Source organism: Panthera tigris, chromosome C2, assembly GCF_018350195.1.
Source record: "Panthera tigris isolate Pti1 chromosome C2, P.tigris_Pti1_mat1.1, whole genome shotgun sequence".
Classification (NCBI taxonomy): Eukaryota; Metazoa; Chordata; class Mammalia; order Carnivora; family Felidae; genus Panthera; species Panthera tigris.
The window spans coordinates 78830930-78850440 of NC_056668.1; the positions used below are offsets into that span (position 1 = coordinate 78830930).

The window sequence follows — 19511 nt, forward strand, 5'->3', positions numbered from 1 at the left end:
CACTAAATGGATTAGTGACTTTGAACAAGACATTCCGTGCAAGGGGGAAAGAATCCCCTATCATTAAATATCAAAACCTGAGCCTGGGATCTGAGAAGGGGCAGAGGATGTTAATCACGAAGGAGTGCACTGAATTATGGGGCTTCTGCTTCCTAAGGGCTTCTGAAAGTTACTGAAGCTGCTGGTTAAAGGGACCTAGGGGTCATCCTTCCCAGTTAAAGGGCAGAAAAATAAATAAACTCCTCGAAATATATGTCTGCTCCCAATGCTCTCAAGTACCATGGATTTAATGTTAATGGGGAAAAACAAGTTCTGGAAATCGCCTTTCTCAATAATCTCATTTTTAGAGACAAAGAAACAATGAGGAATAAAGAAACTTACTCAAGATAACAAAACAATTAAGAAGCAGATAGAATACCCAAGGATATCCTTAGTCATTTCTCCATTAGAAAAAGCCTCACATCACATCACACTATTTTATGGTATCAGTCAAAAAATAAAACAGAAAACTTTGACTATATAGTTTAACAATTACAGTCAAGAAACAGAAGTCTTTCTGTTCTCCTAACATATTAAGGAGATTTCATAAACAAAGGGGAACGGTAAAGGTAGCAGAATATATTTGCCGTTATTTTTTTTTTTTAAAGCAGGGCACACCCAAAAGCAAAGTTACTTTGATCTACCAAGAACGTGGGGAAGGAAACACCGTCTTTTATTTGATTATTAAGTTTACCCTGCAGTCTCCATTGTAAGGCTGGTATTATCATATAAGCTGGCTCCTAGCAGGAGGGGAAAGGCAGTAGAAAAGCAAAGTCGGGGGATGAAACTCAAGTCTGCAAACATTTACTGAGCATTTTCTCTGTGGACGGCTCTGCGCCAGAGCCCGTGGGGAACACAATTATGAGAAAACACCAGCCCTGCCCACAAACTGTTGAAAATCAAACGAGGCAGATTTATGCAAACAATTTACCCTAATTCAAGCCTTGAAGGATGAATGCAAAGAAGAATTTAAAAAAAATTTTTTTAAATATAAAAAAACAAAAAAACAAAAAACAGACACCAGACCAAGGATGAGACCAATCGTCTCTAACCCAGCCCAGGGGACCTGGTATGAAAATGAGGAAATTAGGAGAGGCAGTCACCTATCGCAGCCCCCATGGTGCTCCATCACAGACCCACAGATGCCCTACAACCTCTGTCAGCCCCTCACCAAGCTAAACAGTTTGTGTCTAAATGTGCCTTCCCTGCTCCGGACCCATCTCTACCTCTCTTCCTGCAATTCAACAAACAGCAGGTGATTACGTAGTGCACTCGAAGCCCTGGGATGGGCATCCTGGGGGAGAAAAGAAACTCATCAGACAAGTCCATGTCTTCCAGAAACGGACAACCCGGTGAGGAAACACAGGATCATCATCCACCACTTACTCATTTAGCTGACATTTATGGAAAATTTACTCTAGACCAGGTACCGAGGGACACGCTGAGGCTTCAGAAACGTGCAGGACACAGCTGATTTCACAGTCCAGAGGGGAAGACAAACACACAATACTGAATAAGCACCGTGCAGTGACGTCAGGCTTAAGAAGAGGTGTAAGCACCTGGAGCTGTAAGACAGGAGGGAACTCAGAGGAAAGCGGTGGGTTATCAGGAAGGCACGGCGGAGAGCACCTCTACAGCTAACAAGTATACTTCTGACTCGGACACGAGGTAGAAGAAAATAGGCATCTGATAAAGACACAGACGACACTGCGTGAAAGGGTCCCCGGGATTCTTCTGAGCAAAGCCTGAGCTGCAGGGCAGGGTAGAAAGTCTTCCCGTTGCTTTGATGACTCGCAGACCAACCAGTGAATCAGATCTGGAGAAACTTCCAGAAGGTCACACATGGGTAGCAGCAGAAGTAGGACTGGCACCCAGAACTCCACACACCTCGACGGGGCTTCTCCCCAGGCCCACTCTGGTCCTCTGGGTCTGGCAGTGAGCCAGCCACCTGCGGCTCTGACACACTGCCATCCGAGGCAGTGGACTGAGGAACCACCTCGGCAGGGGGCTCAGAGAGTGGATAAGAGCACCCGCCCTACCTCAGCCAAGTGGACTTTTGATCAGTGTTGTCTTGAGGACACACGTTTGTCTCTAAACACTCCCAAATCTGGGAGCACCTGGGCGGTTCAGTCGGTTAAGCGTCTGACCCTTGGTTTCGGCTCAGGTCATGATCTCGCGGTTCCTGAGTTCGAGCCCCACATCGGGCTCTGCACTGGAGGTGTAGAGCCTGCTTGGGGATTCTCTCTCTCTCCTTCTCTCTCTCTCTCTCTCCCCCACCCCCACTTGTGCACTCTCTCTCTTTCTCTCAAAATAAATAGATCAATTTAAAAAAAAATAAAATTAATAAACACTCCCAAAGGAAAACCCATCCCCAACCTTCCCCAGCCTTCCTATAACTGTTTATGACAGCATGCGGACCTGAAGGGAGGAGTGTCAGAAGAAACATTCTAGGAACCTCCTTCTTCCACAGCGGGGAAACAGGCCCACTCACACCACAGGTCAGACAGCACCTGGACAAAAGGTCTAGCACATTTTACTGAACGCCCCCTGCTTGGTGGCCCATGAGCTCATTCTCACAGCCCACGTTTTCTGTCACCTTGGGAGTGATAGGCACTGGAAGGGCAAGGCTGCTGTCACAAGGATACATTAATTGTGTACTGTGCAGACAGAGCCTAAGCAATGAAGAAATAAAGAGAGAAGAAACCCTTTCAAAGTCTCCTCTCAAGCTTCTCAAAGGTGCGTCCCAGCCACCACCCTCTGCAATGTCACCCAAGTCCTTTGAGGTTTGCTCTCTCATTCAAATGCCCCAGCTCCCACTGCTCTCCTGTCAGTACCCGGCAGCAAAGGTGGGAGAGGACTGCCAAATTCTTATGAATCCTGAAGATTTCCTTTATGAGTCACGGAAAACCGAAATAACTCGGCAGGGGGTTGGGGGGGGGGGACTTGATAAAGAAACACAGTTTTAAATCCGTTCTCACTAATTTGTTCCTCTGTGTGGTAGAACTCCTGAGCACGGGAAAAATGAAGTTTCCAGAGCTGACGCAAAGATGGGAGTTTTTTGTTAGGTTGTGTCAATTGTCACCGTGGCATTTCTCGTTAGGATTTTTCTTACTGTCATTTTTTTTGTTAAATTAATTACAGTTTGATCAGTGTGGGAGCTATTTTGAATCCATGGGACTTTCCTAACCAGATTGTTTTGGCATTTTGAAGTCACTCACATTCAGGGCCTAAACAATATGGCAAGTATCTCTTTTTCTCTTTCCTTTATACTCAAATTCTAAACAAAAGAACCATCTGTTCTCTCTCTAAAAACATCAGCCCTTGTTTTCATTTTTCCGTTAATAATAATGCCTCAAACCTAGACCATGTCTTTCTGCCACTTGCTTATTAAAGCACTTTGTAGATACTGTCTCATTCAACTTCAACATCACCACCTATCAACTGGGGAGGAAGGGGAAATGTTTGTCGATATTTACAGATAAGTGATTTTCGGATACTTGATGAATCTGGCACAGATGACGGCATGTTAGCCTCAGAAGGGACCTTGGGGCCATCATCTAACCCAGTGCTGGCTCTTCGATATGTAAAAGGGAGACCCAGAAAGGAGAAGTCACTTCATGTTCTATTTGGGTACTTAGCTCTCTACCCCTGACTAAAAGCAGCGAAGGTAAGAACCGTGTCTGACACGTTTTTGTATCTCTGGCACCTGATGTGTAAAAAGCGCTCATTTAAATATTTGTTGAGTAAATGGAAATGTTTGTGACTAGTTCCACAGGTGGTTGTGGCAGAGCTGGGGCCAGAGTTCAATAATCCCATCCCCTTAGTAAGTATGTTGCTCTTAATAGTACCCTGCAGATCTGAATGCAAGAAGAATCGAATAAAGACACCACCCAACTCAGGGAACAAGAAACGGGCTTGTGTCTCTAAGTAAGAAATCTGTTGAACAAACCCAGTAGGAATCACCAAGTCTGGCCACCGGCCACGCTAAAATTTAACCCACGTTGAGGCTGACTTTCTATCAGCTCAGCGCTCTGTAAGTGCTCCACGTATTTGGGGATTTGGTGGAGCTATTCCTTAAACCTCACCCGACTGGAAGAACTGATGTGTCTTCAGGCCAAAGTACAGCATGTCTTCATACCCCCAGGAGCCCAACAAGACCATCTTCTACCCTGCGATTTGCTCTCCTCACTCGCTGTAACTCGAGAGCGCCCAGACTCCCAGGATCATGAAATCCACCAGCCCAGAGTTTTCCAGTGAGCAGAGAGGTCACTGAAATAAAAACCTTTTTTCCATGTGCCTCACTGGAAATCAGCAACTCATTTGGCATGTTTTTCTTATTTTCTGAATGCCCTATTCCCCACTGCTACTCCTTGAAGCTAAAGTAGAAATAAATTATTTCTGGAAAAGCAAGTTAAATGTGGGATTCTGTCATTGGAATTGCTTCTATAGTAGTAGTTCTAACAAAGTCAATAACTCCCTAAAGACTGTTCAAAAGCAGTTTGTCCATGTAGACAAGAAAGCTAAAAGTCCGAGGAGAGAAGAAGAACACATTTTTTTTTTTAGTAAAAGAAGAAAGAGCCGAAGAGAATTCACGTATATTATAATGTGGTCTCACATAAAGGGAATTAGTTTCAGATAGGAACAAGAAACGAATTAGTTACAAAATATAAAGAAATCAACATAAATAAACCTTCAAATAATTCGAAGAATAGTGTTTTTAAAGGGGGAGGTGGGGAGGGGATGGTAGGGGAGAAGAGAAAAACACGGGGGCTCAGACACAAACCCTAACACGCTGGGTCTGATACAGACACCGAGGCTGCCGCTGGTGTCTGGGATTGTCCAGCATGTACGTCAGGGCAAACAGCTGCAGAGAGGTCCCCTGCACAGAGAACAGACACAGCAGGTTGAATCGTGCTATGTCAATAGTCCTTTCCTCGCTCAGCACCCTCTGCTCCTAGGGGGCTTCAGTGTCAAGGGCGTCCCGTGGGCCGTTTATCACTCTTGTAGCTGCTACACAGAATGAAAACCCTCTCTCTGTATGTTCCTGACAAAAGTTTGCCCTTTCATTTTTTTAAGGTTTAACGTTTTTTTATTTTTGAGAGAGAGAGAGAGAGAGCGCGCGCGCGAATGGGGGAGGGGCAGGGAGAGTGGGACAGAGGATCCAAAGCAGGCTCTGCACTGACAGCAGTGAGTCCAAAGTGGGGCTCAAACCCATAAGCCTCGAGATCATGACCTGAGCCGAAGTCGGATGCTCAATGGACTGAGCCACCCAGATGCCCCAAGGGTTTGCCCTTTTCATACCTACGGACCTTCCTGCTCTCGGGGCCACCACCAAAAATATCACCTTGTACCTTACAAACACAGTGCATACATCCAGCATCCTAATGTTTTACATTTAAAAGTGAAAGGGTCCTACATTTAAGAATATATAAAAGAGACGTTACTTGAGTGGTCTTGATCTCCAACCTTAACTTTTCAGAGGATTACTTGTGAACTTGCCATTGGGACGGTCAGTTAACTAAACGTCCGCCTGATGTCCAATCAGGTATCTGTGAGGTCTGCAGGACCAGAGGAGGCCTGCGTGTGCAGGGCTTGCTGCCCTGGACATTCTCCTCCTGCCAAAACCATATCTGAGGAAAGAACGCTGAAGTAGACTGGCACTCCATCTCACGGGAGCTAACGAGTAAATACAATTTGGTAGTGATGACTGGTACTTCTCCAAATAAAAGTTTCTATCAAAAGATGTTGCTGCTTTGATATTCTAAGTACTCAAGTAAAGTTAGACGATTTGGGGCAAAGCTCTCAACCACTCTGGACGTGAGTTTCCTTTTCTACAAAATAAAAGCAGTCAAATTCATTAAGCTTTAGACTTCCTTCTGGCTCAGAAATTCCGTGCCTACTGCCAAGTGGTCTCTCCCTCCTAGTGTGCCAGTGCGCACCCCCACCTCTCACACCCAAACACGCACAAGTATACACGTACTCACCCCTAGCCCGTCTACAGCCTTGTCAGGTAAGCTGTAAGCAGTTCCTACCCTCACTCCCCACCGCTGCTTCTCCGCCAAACACTTGACACAAAAAAGGATTTTTAAGGGAGGTCATGAGGGAGAAATGAGACACGTGCACACCATTTACACACAGACCTCACCTTGAGATGACATCTTCTGCGGGTCCCAGCGGTGTCTTCATCACCCCAGACCCCAGAGGCAGCCATCTGCCAGAGTGCCAGCTCCTCAAGTCCGATCTCTACCTCTTACTCTCCGAGACCGTGGACAAGTCATTTTACCATTTTACCTCTCTGGGCCTCGGATTCCCTGAGTTTGCCAAAACGTGCAAGAATTCGGACGTGCTACTCGAGAGATCTGAAATTTCATTACAAATTTCAAGCAAACACCCACCAAAGCCCTCTATCTGGTATTGCTGTTGACCTACAGGCTCTCAGACAAATGGAAGTGACTTTTTGCATGATCTTGCACAACAATAATAATAGTGCATCAATAGGGGCAAATACTTCTAATTTGTGCTTGTTTATTTGTTTATTTCCAGGCTAAAGAAGTTACAGGCACCACCTGCCAATGGCCTTTGGAGATTCCACGATGCCCTTTTGGTTAACGATGGTCCAGAAGTTCGGAAACTTAAAAAGGTGGAACTGGAAACCACGCAGTAAAAATGTGGAGCCTGAAATATTGAGAAAATGATTTAGGGAAAATAATACCACTTCCTTCTTCAAAACCTTTTTTTTATTTAACAATAATGACCGGAATAACGATAGTATACAAAGTAACAATATAATTGAGCACAGAACACACTGATTTGCCTCGGATCCCTTTCAGCCGTGTAATCAGCACGAACAGCAAGACCATAATACTCATGTTTCTATTTGTTGCCCTCAACTGACATGGTTGGTCGTTTGTTTTGTTTTAAATAAAATGAGGAAGCAACAAATATATTACATCCGTCTGCAAAAAACCCATATTTGCATGTGGAAAACAAATAAGGGGGTGCCTGAATGGGTGATTAGGCATGCAATTGCCCATCTGCCCCAGCCTCCCTGCAGGTGCACCTGTCACGGGAGCAGAGAAACAAAAAGGAGAGCCATCGGCCAGAAGGGCGACAGATAGGAGGGAAACCAACAGTACCCTTCGCACCTGAACTTGTTCTGAGCTGTGCGCTGCTACGGTCCCAGCTCCCACCTACTGCCCCTGTATCTTAAAGCTGAAAAGCAGAAACATCTTAAGCCAACCTTTCGTTCGTTGTGGCTTCTCTACATCGCAAAGGCAATTCTCTAAATACCTCAATAGGTACAAGTATATTTGTTGTTGCAATGATTTTTATGAGCGTGGGTGACCTCCTCTCCCATATTCTTCCCCTCAGTCACTCCACCCCAGCCACGCTGGCCTCCTCACTTTTCCAGAATGTACCAAACAGGCTGCAGCCTCAGGGCCTTTGTATTACTTTCTCTCAGCCTAAAACAGTCTTCCTCTTCTCAGCTCCAGCTTCAGGTCCTTGTTCATGTAGACCCTTATCAGGAAGAACTTCTCCCTAACTCCTGTGCCCTTAATCAGTCTTATTTTTCTTCTGAATATAGAGTGCAACTGAAATATTACATGTTTAGTCATTAATTTGTATGTAGTCTGTCTCCATCGAATAGAAGGTTTGTCTGATTTTGTTCACAGAACATGGAATAGTGTCTAACACACAGCAGGTGCTCAATAAATAGTTGGTAAGTTACTGAGCCATCATGATTACTAGCAAACCATTTCCCTTCCACCATAGGTCGTCTTCTGGAATAAGACAGGATTCATGTTCTTCAGAAGCTTCTATAATCTAGTAAGAAAGGAAGACTGGAAGTATACTTATATGGCAGAGCAAAGTGACACAAATGTTCTGTTGGATATATAAACAAAGCACTCTGATACTACAGAAAAAGCAAATCGTTGACTGTGGGGTAGGAAGGGTTGAGGGAGGCCAACAGAACAGAATTCTCTGGAAATCCCTTGAAAAGCACAGAAATCATCCTCAAAAATACACTCAGTACAAAAAAAGTATTAAGACATCCTCAGTTAGCCTGCTTTCCTTCAACAATAATGCTAAGCGAAACAAAAGACTGCCCAAGATAAGTCAGCATTTATGTGTGCCAAGACCATGGAGAAAGGAAAAATCACTTTCCTCCATAAAGCCTTCATTTTAAAATGGAATTACTTAAATGCACATAAAACGTGCCTTCAGAAAATTCCAGACTCTCAGGACAGGGAGGACCTTAGAGGGCTTCCAGTCCAACTTCTTATTCCCTCTGCAAAGGACCCATTAGTATCAACCTCTACCTGCAGCGGTGAAGTCATCACCCTTCAAAATGGCACATGCCATTGGTGGTCTGCCCATAATATTAAGTCCTTCATAATATTAAATCTTATATGTCTTTCTGTTGCTTTCACCCACTGCTTCCAGAACTCCTTCTGAGAGCACAGAGAGTGAGTGTGTGTCCCCTTCCTGCTCTGTTCCCTCCCCCTCCATCCCCTTTCTCTCTTCTCCACACTAACTACTTCCAATTCCTTCTCTCAGCCCTCAAAGGCTCTGGTCTCCTGTGCCATCCACCATCCTAAACTTCCCTCTTCCTTTCCCTCCTCTTCCTCTCTCACTGTTCTAGGACCTAGAGTTCAAGCAATGTAGTATTCTGCTGAGAGGTCGGCATTTTGTCTGGGATCAGGAAGAGGGGCACCTAGGATCCAAAGGTTCCAAGGGTTAACTCTGTGATCCCTGACCCAATAAGACCCCGGCAAAGTCACCTAACTTTCTGGCTTTGACCTTGAAATGCCATATTTGGCATATATTAGAATAGTATGGGCACGGTAACTCTTTGGAAGTAAAGAATACAAGCAGGTGAAAGCTATCTCCTGGCCCTACCTTACCCCAAGAACATACAGAATTTGGGGAGTCTCAGGCCTCCAATAAACCAAGGCCCCTCTAGTCTTAGATAAATTCCACCTTCTCAACTCCCACAGCCAGCCTGCATGGATAAATGTGAGATTAAATATACATTTTTAACCATCTCTAAAGCTATGGCAGATATTGCTACATAATCATGGACTCTTTCCTACTAGTCAGGATACAGTTTCAGAATCATTCTCAACACATCATCACAAGAATCCACTACCAACACGCCATGTGGCCACATGAAATGAAATCCGAACCACTCCTTCTTCAGAGGAGGAAAACTGACACTCCGAGATGGGCCGTGACCTCCCCATGACTGTGTCAAGAGCAGAACCAGAACCACAAAGACCCCTTCCCCATTCTCCTAGGTCACCTCTCCTCTTCTAAACTCTGATCTGCCATGAATGTGCCTTGACATGGGGGACGGGACCTTGCCACTGCAGGTCATTCTACGACAAACACAGATAAAGGGTTGCTAAGTAAGGGGCAAAAGCTTCAGAGAAGGCTTGGAGGAAGAGATGCATCTGAGCCAGCCTGAAGAAGTCTGCTATCTGTAGGAACCGATGCGTTGTACTGGACTTCAGCAGGAGAAAATTCAAGATTGTGGTGGTATTAACAGTAGCAGGAACAGCATCAGCAAAGGAAGGGTGAGGACTCCAGGCTCTGAGAGGAGGCTGCAGGCAGGTAGGCAGAGCAGTAGCCATACCCGAGGCCGTGGAGGCCGTGGGGAGAGGAGCAATGCAGAAAATGACAAGACAAGATTAGAAGAGCAAACCAGAGTCTGAGTGGTGTTTCCAATGTCGGTGTTTGGGGTTGTTTTGTTTTGTTTTGTTTTTTAATTGACTTAAAAAACCCTGAGACTTATAAATGGGAAGAGACGATAAGGAAAGAGTGGGAGGAAAGGAAAGAATCTCCATTCTCAATGGAAAAAAAAAAAGCCTTGCTATAAAATGTATTACAGGAACACTTTCATTATATAAAAGCCTATTTTGTTTTCATGTCATTCTTAGATTACATCATAGAGTGGTTGCAGCCGTCTCGTACCATATTATAAATAAATCACTAGCTTAATCATAGAACGAGCCAGGGCCCTAGATTTAAAAGGGAAATATTAGATCATTTTTAATAACTGATATAACTCAAGCCAGTCACCATTGAAGCAGGGTGAGGTGACGTCATCCTAAAGAAGTCCAAAGAGGAACCAAAGAGGGTCAGTGCTGGGCAAGCCCAGAGAAGATGCCATTTACAAAGGAAGAGGTAGCTAATGGCAGGTGAGGGGAGTTCATCCTCTAGACTAGACAATCTTGTCATGGAAAGCAATGCTTACTTTCCAAGTACTGATGTCCAAAAGGCCTTCCTTGTGAAACATAGTGTGTGAATATTATATTTTGTTCTCAGAGCTACTGTATTCCCAAATAGCAGAAAATATGAGCATATTATGATGTCCGTATTTATGTCTTGGGAGCCACTGAGCAAAATTATAGACAGGAAGGCTTTTACTTATTCAGGAAAACATGAAATCCGGGCTGACACATGCAAATGCTACAGGCCTGATTCAAGTCAAGGGGACAGTGCAAAGCGGGGACACTGAGAAAATGGCCTGACACAGTAAACAACTGAGGGTAATTTCCAGCCCTTACTGACTATTAAGGAGAGCACCGGCTAATGTTTCATGAGCACCAACTTTGTGCTAAGTACCCCCTTGGCAGGCACTTTGTGTACATTTGTGAACACAAAAGAATAAGAATCCGAGGTAGCTGCTACCAGTTTTTCAAATTAAGTGGGGGCCCCTGGGTGGCTCAGTCAGTTGAGCGTCCAACTTTGGTGCAGGTCATGATCTCACAGTTCGTGCGTTTGAGCCCCACATCGGGCTCTGTGCTGACAGCTTGGAGCCTGGAGCCTGCTTCATATTCCGTGTCTCCCCTTCTCTCTCTGCCCTTCCCCTGCGCACTCTCTGCCTCTGCTTCAAAAACAAACAAACATTAAAAACGTTTTTTTTAAATAAAGGAATGATTAAGTGACTTAAGATCAGGCAGCTAATGCTAATAATGATAGTCTTCCCATTCCAAATTCTGTTCTATCTTGTTGCCTACACCCAACCCAAACTATTTCCTGTTATGGACTGTCAGTAAAAATTAAATAATAGACAAGCCACACTTTGAAAGCACTAATAGTATCAAAACATCTTGAGAGTCAAAGGGGCCATGGAGCAGGGGAGTCATATTGACCTTCTGGCCAGCGACAGTCTTACTGACCCGAGCAGGCTTTCCTTAGTTTGGCTGCAGGGCTACTAACGACCTTGACCATAATTTTTAAGTCTTCCATTTCCATTAACTTTTGAGGAATGTTAAGGAAGACTCTAAGGGAACCTGCCATCCTCTATAAAATGGACTGCCAGATTTGGTTTTAGAAAAGACAGTTTGGTTGGGGGGTGGGGGGGAAACGGATGCTCTAGAAAAGAACTTGCTGCCAGACAGAAGGTATTGGCTGACTTTTCATGTCTGATCCTGTCAGTCCCACAGCAATACTGAGTATCGGTTCAGTGTTCTTAATACAAATGTCATTCATACTGCCGAGGCACACTGAGCCAAGTAACACTGATTTACGCAACTTTTCAGGACACAGCCGGACCCAACAGGAGATGTAGACCCTGAGATTTAACTAAAGGGACAACATGAAGGCTCCAGACTCCAAATCTGAACCTATTTTCCCCTAATCTGTTTCTGGAACTGGACAGAGGTTGCAAAAAGCAGAGAAACCAGGCCTAAAGTCTGTATAGACTGATTCAGAAAGAGAGACAGTGCAGGATGGTGAACGAGAAGCACTGGGCCAGAGACAAAGGAGCTTCAGCGGGTCCCTCCAATGGCTGCCAATGGCTCCATGGCCGCAGAAGAGTTTGTCCCCTCTCCAGGTCTTGGTGTCTCACCTGTACAGCAAAAAGCTCAAGCCAGAACATTCAACACTTCTACCATAGCAGCTCTAACTGCTAAGGAGGGTAAAAATATAGAGGTATAGGGGCACAGCATTAACTGAAAACTTGTGATCTTCCTCTGACAAGCCATGCCAAGTTTCATTCTGTGCAATTCTAGCTCAATGTCTATATTCAGATTTTAAATGGAGTTCTCGCCCACAATCTTCAAGTAAAGCGGGTCCACAGAGGTGTGCTGGGTTTCTCCAGCGGTGCCATGTAGCTCCTGTTCTCACCTTAGCACATGCCCTGTAACCTAGAGTATCTGTGCAGACAGCCCCTAAGATGACCTCCTAGAACTCCATCTCTTGGTCTTCATGCCCTTGTGTAATCCCTCCCTTTGAGTGTGGGCTGGATCTAGTGACTTATTTCAAGCAAGCAGAATGAGGCAGAGGGAACGTGTGTCACTTCCAGGACGAGGCTACAGAAAGGCTGCGGCTGCTTGCATCTGGGGGATTCTCTCTTGCTCACTTGCTTGGAGGGAAGGCAGTCCCATGTTGCGAGCTGCCCTATGGCGAGGCTCTCACGGCGAACAACCGAAGGCAGCCTCCAGCCGACAGTCAGCAAGGAACTGAGGCTCTCAGTCCAACCACTGCGAGAGCCTGAATCCTGCCAATGATCATGTGATTGAGCTTGGGGGTGGGTCCACCCCAGCTGAGCCTTCAGATGAAATTGCAATCCAGCAGACACGTAGACTGCAGCCTCAAGAGAGACCCTGAACCTCCCATCTAAGCTGCTCCCAACTTCCAAATCACAAAGAGTACAAGATAATAAAAGTTCTCTGCTTTAAGCACTAAGTTTGGGGTCTGTTATGCAGCAATAGATAACAAAGATAGGGGCCGCATATGAGAGCCCCAGTCCCGGTCCCTAGCAACTCCACCATTTTTCAGGATACCCAGGAAGTAGACCAGAAGAGATCAGCTATCAGGAACTCCTGGGAGAAACCCTTGGCCCTCCCCATGAATACCGAGATGCTTTCCCACTTGGTGACACACACCCAGGCGTGCTCTGGCCACACAGAGAGGACCATGGAAATAATGTCAGTTCAACTCAAAGTCAACATGACACTTTTGGCTGCAGCAAGTGAATGGAAAATAAACTGGAGTCTGAACCACACATGGAATATGACAGATTCTTTACCGGCCCAGCCATATTCTGCTGTCAGTTACTTCTACCCTCAGAACCTGCCCAGCCCTAGGGACCAAATGATGTCCACAGGCCCACCCTGCCAGTAGTCTGGCCTTGGTTTTGAGATCAGATCACCTCCTCCTGGGAGCTTTCTTTGACCTCCCCGATTCTTTCCATGCTCCCAACCTTTTACATAAGCCCCATGAGAACTGAGGCTATAAAGGACCTCCACTTCCCAAGCACCTACTATGTAGCCTTAAACAGATCTGGTGATTAGTAAATGTGTGCTGTAAATAACACCTTTCTTTCTAATGTGGTATTTCTTATGCATAGGTCTTTCTCTCCAAGATCAGGGACTGTGCCTAATTCACTGTGGTGTCCTTAAGACCCTGAAGTTTACTAACTTCCAGAATAACAACGGATTAGGGCAGAGAACAAGCACACACTGTGTGAAGGAGGGGTAGATATTCAGCAGCAATCTACAAAGGACTTATGGGTTCCCTATGCATGAGACACCAGACATCTTTCACCAGACAGGAATCCGTGTAGGAGAACCTGAGAATTCCTCTGACCTCTTAGGGCCCTGTCCAACATAGAACAGAGGTGTCTCCACTGTGCTGAGCTCATGAAGTAGAAGAATATGGAATTAGAAAGAAGGAAACAAAAGAGGCAGAGAGAGCCCTACCTTTTATTTTTATGGACAGCAAACATCTCCTACAAGACATCCCTAGGTTATAGAACAGCCAGAGCCCCAGGTGGCTGCATGGGTTCCTGCTCAGACCTAGCAAGTCTTTTTGTATTTTGGAAGCAATAACATAAAAAGCAATGAAAGCTGGCTCAGCAGACAGTCACACGTGCCCAGAAACCACCTGACCGAGTAATTGTAGGGAGCCAAGACATTCACCTCTGGCGGAAGTGACTGTTGCTTTGTTTCCGGCATAGACTAATACCTGATCCTTCTAAGGACCAAAAAGGAAATATTAAAAATGAAAGCCTTTGGCTACCGTCAACAATTGTACACTAGTATCAACAGAGGAAAATAATTTCCTTCCGGACTCCCACTGGGCCGGTCACGCCTAGACAGAGGTGTGATTATCTAATCAAACAGAGCAAGAGCCTAACAGCTAGACTGTAGCTTCAAGATTTCTCAAGCATGGAGACTTCTCCAGTCTCTCAAGTCCACCTCCTTTCACTTCCTGCTACCTAGGGCAAAATCAAATATGAAAAGTAATAATAGTACACAACTGCATTTCAATTTCAACCGTTACCATGAAGCCAGCTTCCAAGACTGAGGACAGATTAGCGCCCATCCAATCCTGGGGATGGTGGGGTTGTAGGGTTGGGAGGAAGAACATACACTGGGCATATACTACGTAGCAGGCTTGGTGCTGGGGGACTGCACATCACATGGTCTTATTTTTCTTTCTATTCAAGATGAGTCATTCCACCATAATAATCTATCATGTATGGACCACGCTTCGCAGTCTGCAAAACAGGTTGGCATCTCTCAACCCATCTGCTCTAAGCAAACACGAGAGGCAGGCAGAGCAATGATTATCATTCCTAATTCCCAGATCAGGGAAATGAAGGCAGGGGCGATGTCGTTTTTCTGGGGGTGCACATCTAATAACTGGCAGATCTTCCAAAACCCCATTCTGCTGCACGTACTGTCTTTTTATGCACTCGCAAACTTCTTAAGCCCTACTGGTCCCGAAAGACTCATTCTGCCAGGCACTTGTTTTGTTCCCAGAAAGCCACGTAGCCAGGCTCACGTGCTCTAGATTTCCTAAAACCCTCCAACAGCGAATGGCCAGTGTGTAATGGAATGCCCTTGGAGAAAGGGACACTCGCCACCTTTGGATTCATTCTTTCTAGCCATGAAAATGCACTGTGCACCTATTATGGGCTAGAGATCCCACCAAACTCGAGATGCACTTGTGAACAAGCGATGCCACCCCTCTTCCGACCGACTTTTATATTCTTAAAGGCCATCATCACGTGTGCCCTCTGCCCTCTCCAGTGGAGTCTCTCATTCCTGTAACAGTTCCTGGTGGGACATCATTTCCGGGCCTCACAGCATTCTTGTGTAGATAGTCCAGCTGGCTAAGATCCCTCTCAGAGGATGAAGCAAAGACTACCAGCTGACAACCTAGGGGAGCTCTGACGGGAGGGTAGAAAGGAAGTTCGCGGTCACCCAAATAGTGTTAGTCCTCTCGCCACCTCCAAGCAGCCCCCAGATATTCTTTGAGTGATCACTCTTCTCCACTGTGCAGCTGCCATGGGATCTCCAGACTCCGTTCCAGAGGAGGGCCCAGTGCACGTGGCACTTAGCACAGTCTCATCGTCTTGGCTTCAGTGACTGTGCAGGAACGTGCAGTAACCCAGGGACATGGGGACATGGCAGACAAGGCTCTCTCCCCACAATGGGCATAGGAGGCATAGGGCCCAGGATGAGGCACACAGCCATCTCTTGACCACGGGGTGAAACATCCAAGGTGGAAGCCAACGCAGAGAAGGCAGAGCGAGGAGCGCTATAGGAAACAGAGCTGAGTCCTGTTCAGACTGGCCCTGAAGCCCACCTTACCTCTGGACTTGCCGGTTACCAGCAGGATCCCCCACCCACCGTGTTCTAGAGGACATGCCCTATTTAATGCGGTCCAAGGCTGCACTGGCATTTTAGAATGGACAACAATCACTTGCGAATGTCTTCCGGATTCCTCCTGTTTAGGAATTCTCTCCCATTCGGTCATTACACACTGGGTGGGTTGGTTTGTTTTTAATCCAAGTAAACCTCTTCATATTAATCACAATTAATTTCAAACACTGAAAACAACTCAGGAAGTAGAGCAGGTAACAAAGATTCACATTTGATGCATAAAGTGCAGGCTTGGGACAAAATATTCAAGATCAGGTGTGAAATTTTAACAAGCTGAAGGATTTTAAGAGTCAAAAGACTGGATGCCAGCCCTTTATCTTATGCAGATCTATTGGCACAGAGGTCAGTTGTTCTTTTGAGGTGCAGGTGATTAAGAAAAGGTGACAAAATGTAACTATAAACTCAGTTACACTTTTAAATAAAGTTAGGTTTGACCAATCACTACGGCATCTGCTCTGTTTTGGACAACTAGACCATAAACACGGCAAGGCTTATTGCTTGGAATAAAGCCAGGGCTCAGGGCACATAGGGATTGGTCCTTGGGATGGAGACCACAGATCTCAGGTTCTACATGGACGCTTTTCCCAGAATTCTCCAGTTGTTTTCCTCAGATCTCTGCACAGCCCAGGGGAGCCCACACCATTGTTCTTTTCACCACTCCTACCTTCTAGAACATGATGTTCTGTCCTACCCACTGAACTCAGAAGTATTCCAAAACACAAGGGAAACCTTCCCTTACCTGTTTGCCCTTCCCCTGAGTGTGGAACAGGATTCCGACTCACATCCCACTGGAGCTCTAGCAGGCCCTCTAAGACAAAGGTTCACACCCTTTGCCTGAGCAAATTTAGCATCCCTTACCTCAAAGGGTTTTTGTGAAAATAAAATGAGATCGCAGAAGAAGCAGCAGCTTGCACAGGGGTAAACAAAAATCACTCAATAATACGACTTTTCTTTCCTTGCAAATGCCCATAACACTGTTCATTGATATCTTCTTTTTGGTCTTTCCATTTCAAGAATGCTTCCTTCCATGCCAAAGGAGAAAGAAGGAAGCAATACACTTATTGGCAATCCAAAATCATCATCACTCCAAATTTTCTTCCAATTTCCCTTCATGCCTCCTTCCAAGAGCTGAGTCCTGCCCTGCCTCTGCTTTGTCACACATTTTATTAGCATTGTCCTGTTTTGTCCATTGCCAATGAAATCAACTCAAGATAAAAAGAAAACAGTTTGGTTCTTCTCTAGTTCTTATTCTATCCCAGCTATCAGTGCCCACGCTTTAAAAGGAAAGCCTGGATTTTTTAAACTCATTAAAACATGAACATTGATTATAAAAGAAGAATGTCTTCCCTTCTCTGTAGGACTCACCAATTGTGGAAAAATAGCTTCCCTCTGATGAGTGCCCAGTAGAACAATGAGAAAAGTCCTCAAATGAGAAGCAGGCGACTGGGTTCTGTCTTCAGTTCTATTTCTGAGCCTGAAGGTCCCCACCTGTGGAAAAAGGGAGAACAGGTTGTCTACAAATCTCTAGTATCTTACCAGCTTTAGAACTTTTCAGTTTTATGAACTCACTGGCTAGCCATACTAGGAATGATGCCAGCTGACGCCCAAAAATGCAGCGGCTTCCCTCTACACCTGCTAAGCCCCCCAGTCAGCTCCTGGCATTTCTATTGCACTAATTTGTCTCAGTAACTGAAAAGGGATTGCAGGGACCCCAGCCCTCCTGAGAAAACAGCTTCATCATAATCTCAGAGAGGAAAGATATCTATAGTTAGATATTCACAGTTTTTTTTATTTTAAAATTTATTTATTTATTTTGAGAAAGAAAGAGAGAGAGAGGGAAAGAGAGAGAGAGAAAAAGGAGCAGAGAGAAAAGGAGGGAGAGAGAATCCAAGCAGGTTCCACATTGTCAGTGTGGAGCCTGATGCTGGGCTCAGACCCACGAACCGTGAGATCGTGACCTGAGCCGAAACCAAGAGTTGGATGCTTACCTGACTGAACCACCCAGGTGCCCCAGATATTCACACTGTAGCCAAGAAAAAATTAAGAGCAAAATCTGAACAAATAAAAATAGAAAAGATATAGGAGTTTGGAGACAAATGTCTAAGTACGGGACTGAGTGACCCCTCTGAACCTGAATTTCCTTGTCTGAAAAATGACAGCCAGTGAGCAGGAGAGAGCTGGACAATCTGGACACTCCCAGTAAGTCCTCATTACAGGTTTTATTTCATGAAGACCTATCACTATTTTGCTAAGGAGTATATGATACATGTTCCCACAGACAAATATTCCAAGGCAGTAGGCTGTTACAAAATATGTGCTTTGTACACGCAGGTAGAATCCACATTCTAGAAAAGCCACTACTTGCATTTTCATTGTTGACATTTTACACATTATTTAACCATCCATGAAATTCATTTGTGTATGTTATCTCATTCAGTCCTCAAACATTCCGATAAGCTCAAAGTGAGGAGGGACCTTAAAAATGACCCACCTCCACTGTTCCAACTGACAGCAGGAGAAGCTGGGGCCAGAGTCGGGAGGTGGCTACTCTAGGAACCACAGTTAGTGGTGGACGATCCAGGGCTCCAGTCCAGGACTTGCTCCATGGACCCAATTTAAGCCACTTGGACAGAGGATGACACCAAAACTCACTGGGCAGAGGGACTTGCCCTTGATCACACAATCAGCTTTGGGGCAAAACCAGGACTGCCACATCCAAGTCTCTAGAAGCTTGCTAGGACACCTGCTAGAAGCTCTCAGTATAGCCCGACGGCAGAAAGAAATTAAGTCGGGGAAACGGCACGTAATCAAGCCCAGCAAAGCAATGAGTTTCCTGAGACCTAGAGGTCTTCAAAGACATCAGAATTCTCGATGCCATTCCACTGAAATGAGAAAGGCCATCATTTCATACTTGCTGAGGAACGGAGCATATGCAGAGGCACATCCTGGACCCATGGACAGTCCAGTCTCATAGAAAACACAAGACAGACATCACTCCCCCACCCAAGCCCCAGGAAACCGAAGCTTCTCCTCGCAAAGGGAGATACTAAGTCAGAACGATTTCTACAACCGCAGCGGAGGGCACCAGACTTCCCAGATTTCTAAACCGGAAGGAGAGGCTCTCTGCCTTGGCCCTTGGGGCCATCTCCCCACTCCTGACAGCTTCCTTCCCCACACAAATGACAGTGGTCTCCTTTTCCCTAGTCCTCTTCTCTGTCAATATTTTTTTTCTTCTTTTCCATAAAGAGAACAAGCAGCTTTGCTAAAGAACCACTGTGAAATGATTGAAGTTCCCATGCAAACAAACCATTAGCAGAGTTCAAATGCAATTTAAATTACCAGTTGTTAAAGTGTTCCTCAATTTCGTGGTAAGTTTCCAAGGAGAATTACATGCTATATACTATTTAATTGGTTGTTTTCTATTTTTTAACATCCATTTATCCCCCCCCACCCTGATATTTCAGAAGTGTCTATAAAAGCTTTCCTTTAAAAAATTATACATTGTTGAATAGATTAAATCTAAAGATTGAAAAGTATCAGAGAAACAGCTGCAGGATTATGCAGCTCAGCAGAAATTGATGGTTCTGACACCACAAAACATGCAGAATTTTAAAATCTTAGGAGTCATCTCGTAATGCCCTCAGCTCTTTACAGGTGAAGATGCTGAGGCCCTGACAGAGAAAGGAGGGCTTGGCTCAAAGTCCCCTGCCTGATCAGTGACAGACCCAGGATGACAGCCAGCACTCCTGGTCCCCCACACTGCTGCCTCTTCTCACCACCCCATATATG

The 19511-nt window shown here is 45.3% G+C and overlaps 1 protein-coding gene across 4 annotated transcripts in view; it reads right to left on the reverse strand.

Annotated features, from left to right (window-relative positions):
• Nucleotides 1-19511, reverse strand: part of LOC102953305 (LIM domain containing preferred translocation partner in lipoma) — a 673846-nt gene that overhangs the window by 588038 nt on the left and 66297 nt on the right. For all 4 annotated transcript variants that reach the window (XM_042998791.1, XM_042998792.1, XM_042998793.1 and 1 more), the window contains exon 2: nt 17088-17210. The gene's annotated coding sequence lies outside the window, so the exon portion shown is untranslated. The remainder of the gene's footprint in view (nt 1-17087; nt 17211-19511) is intronic.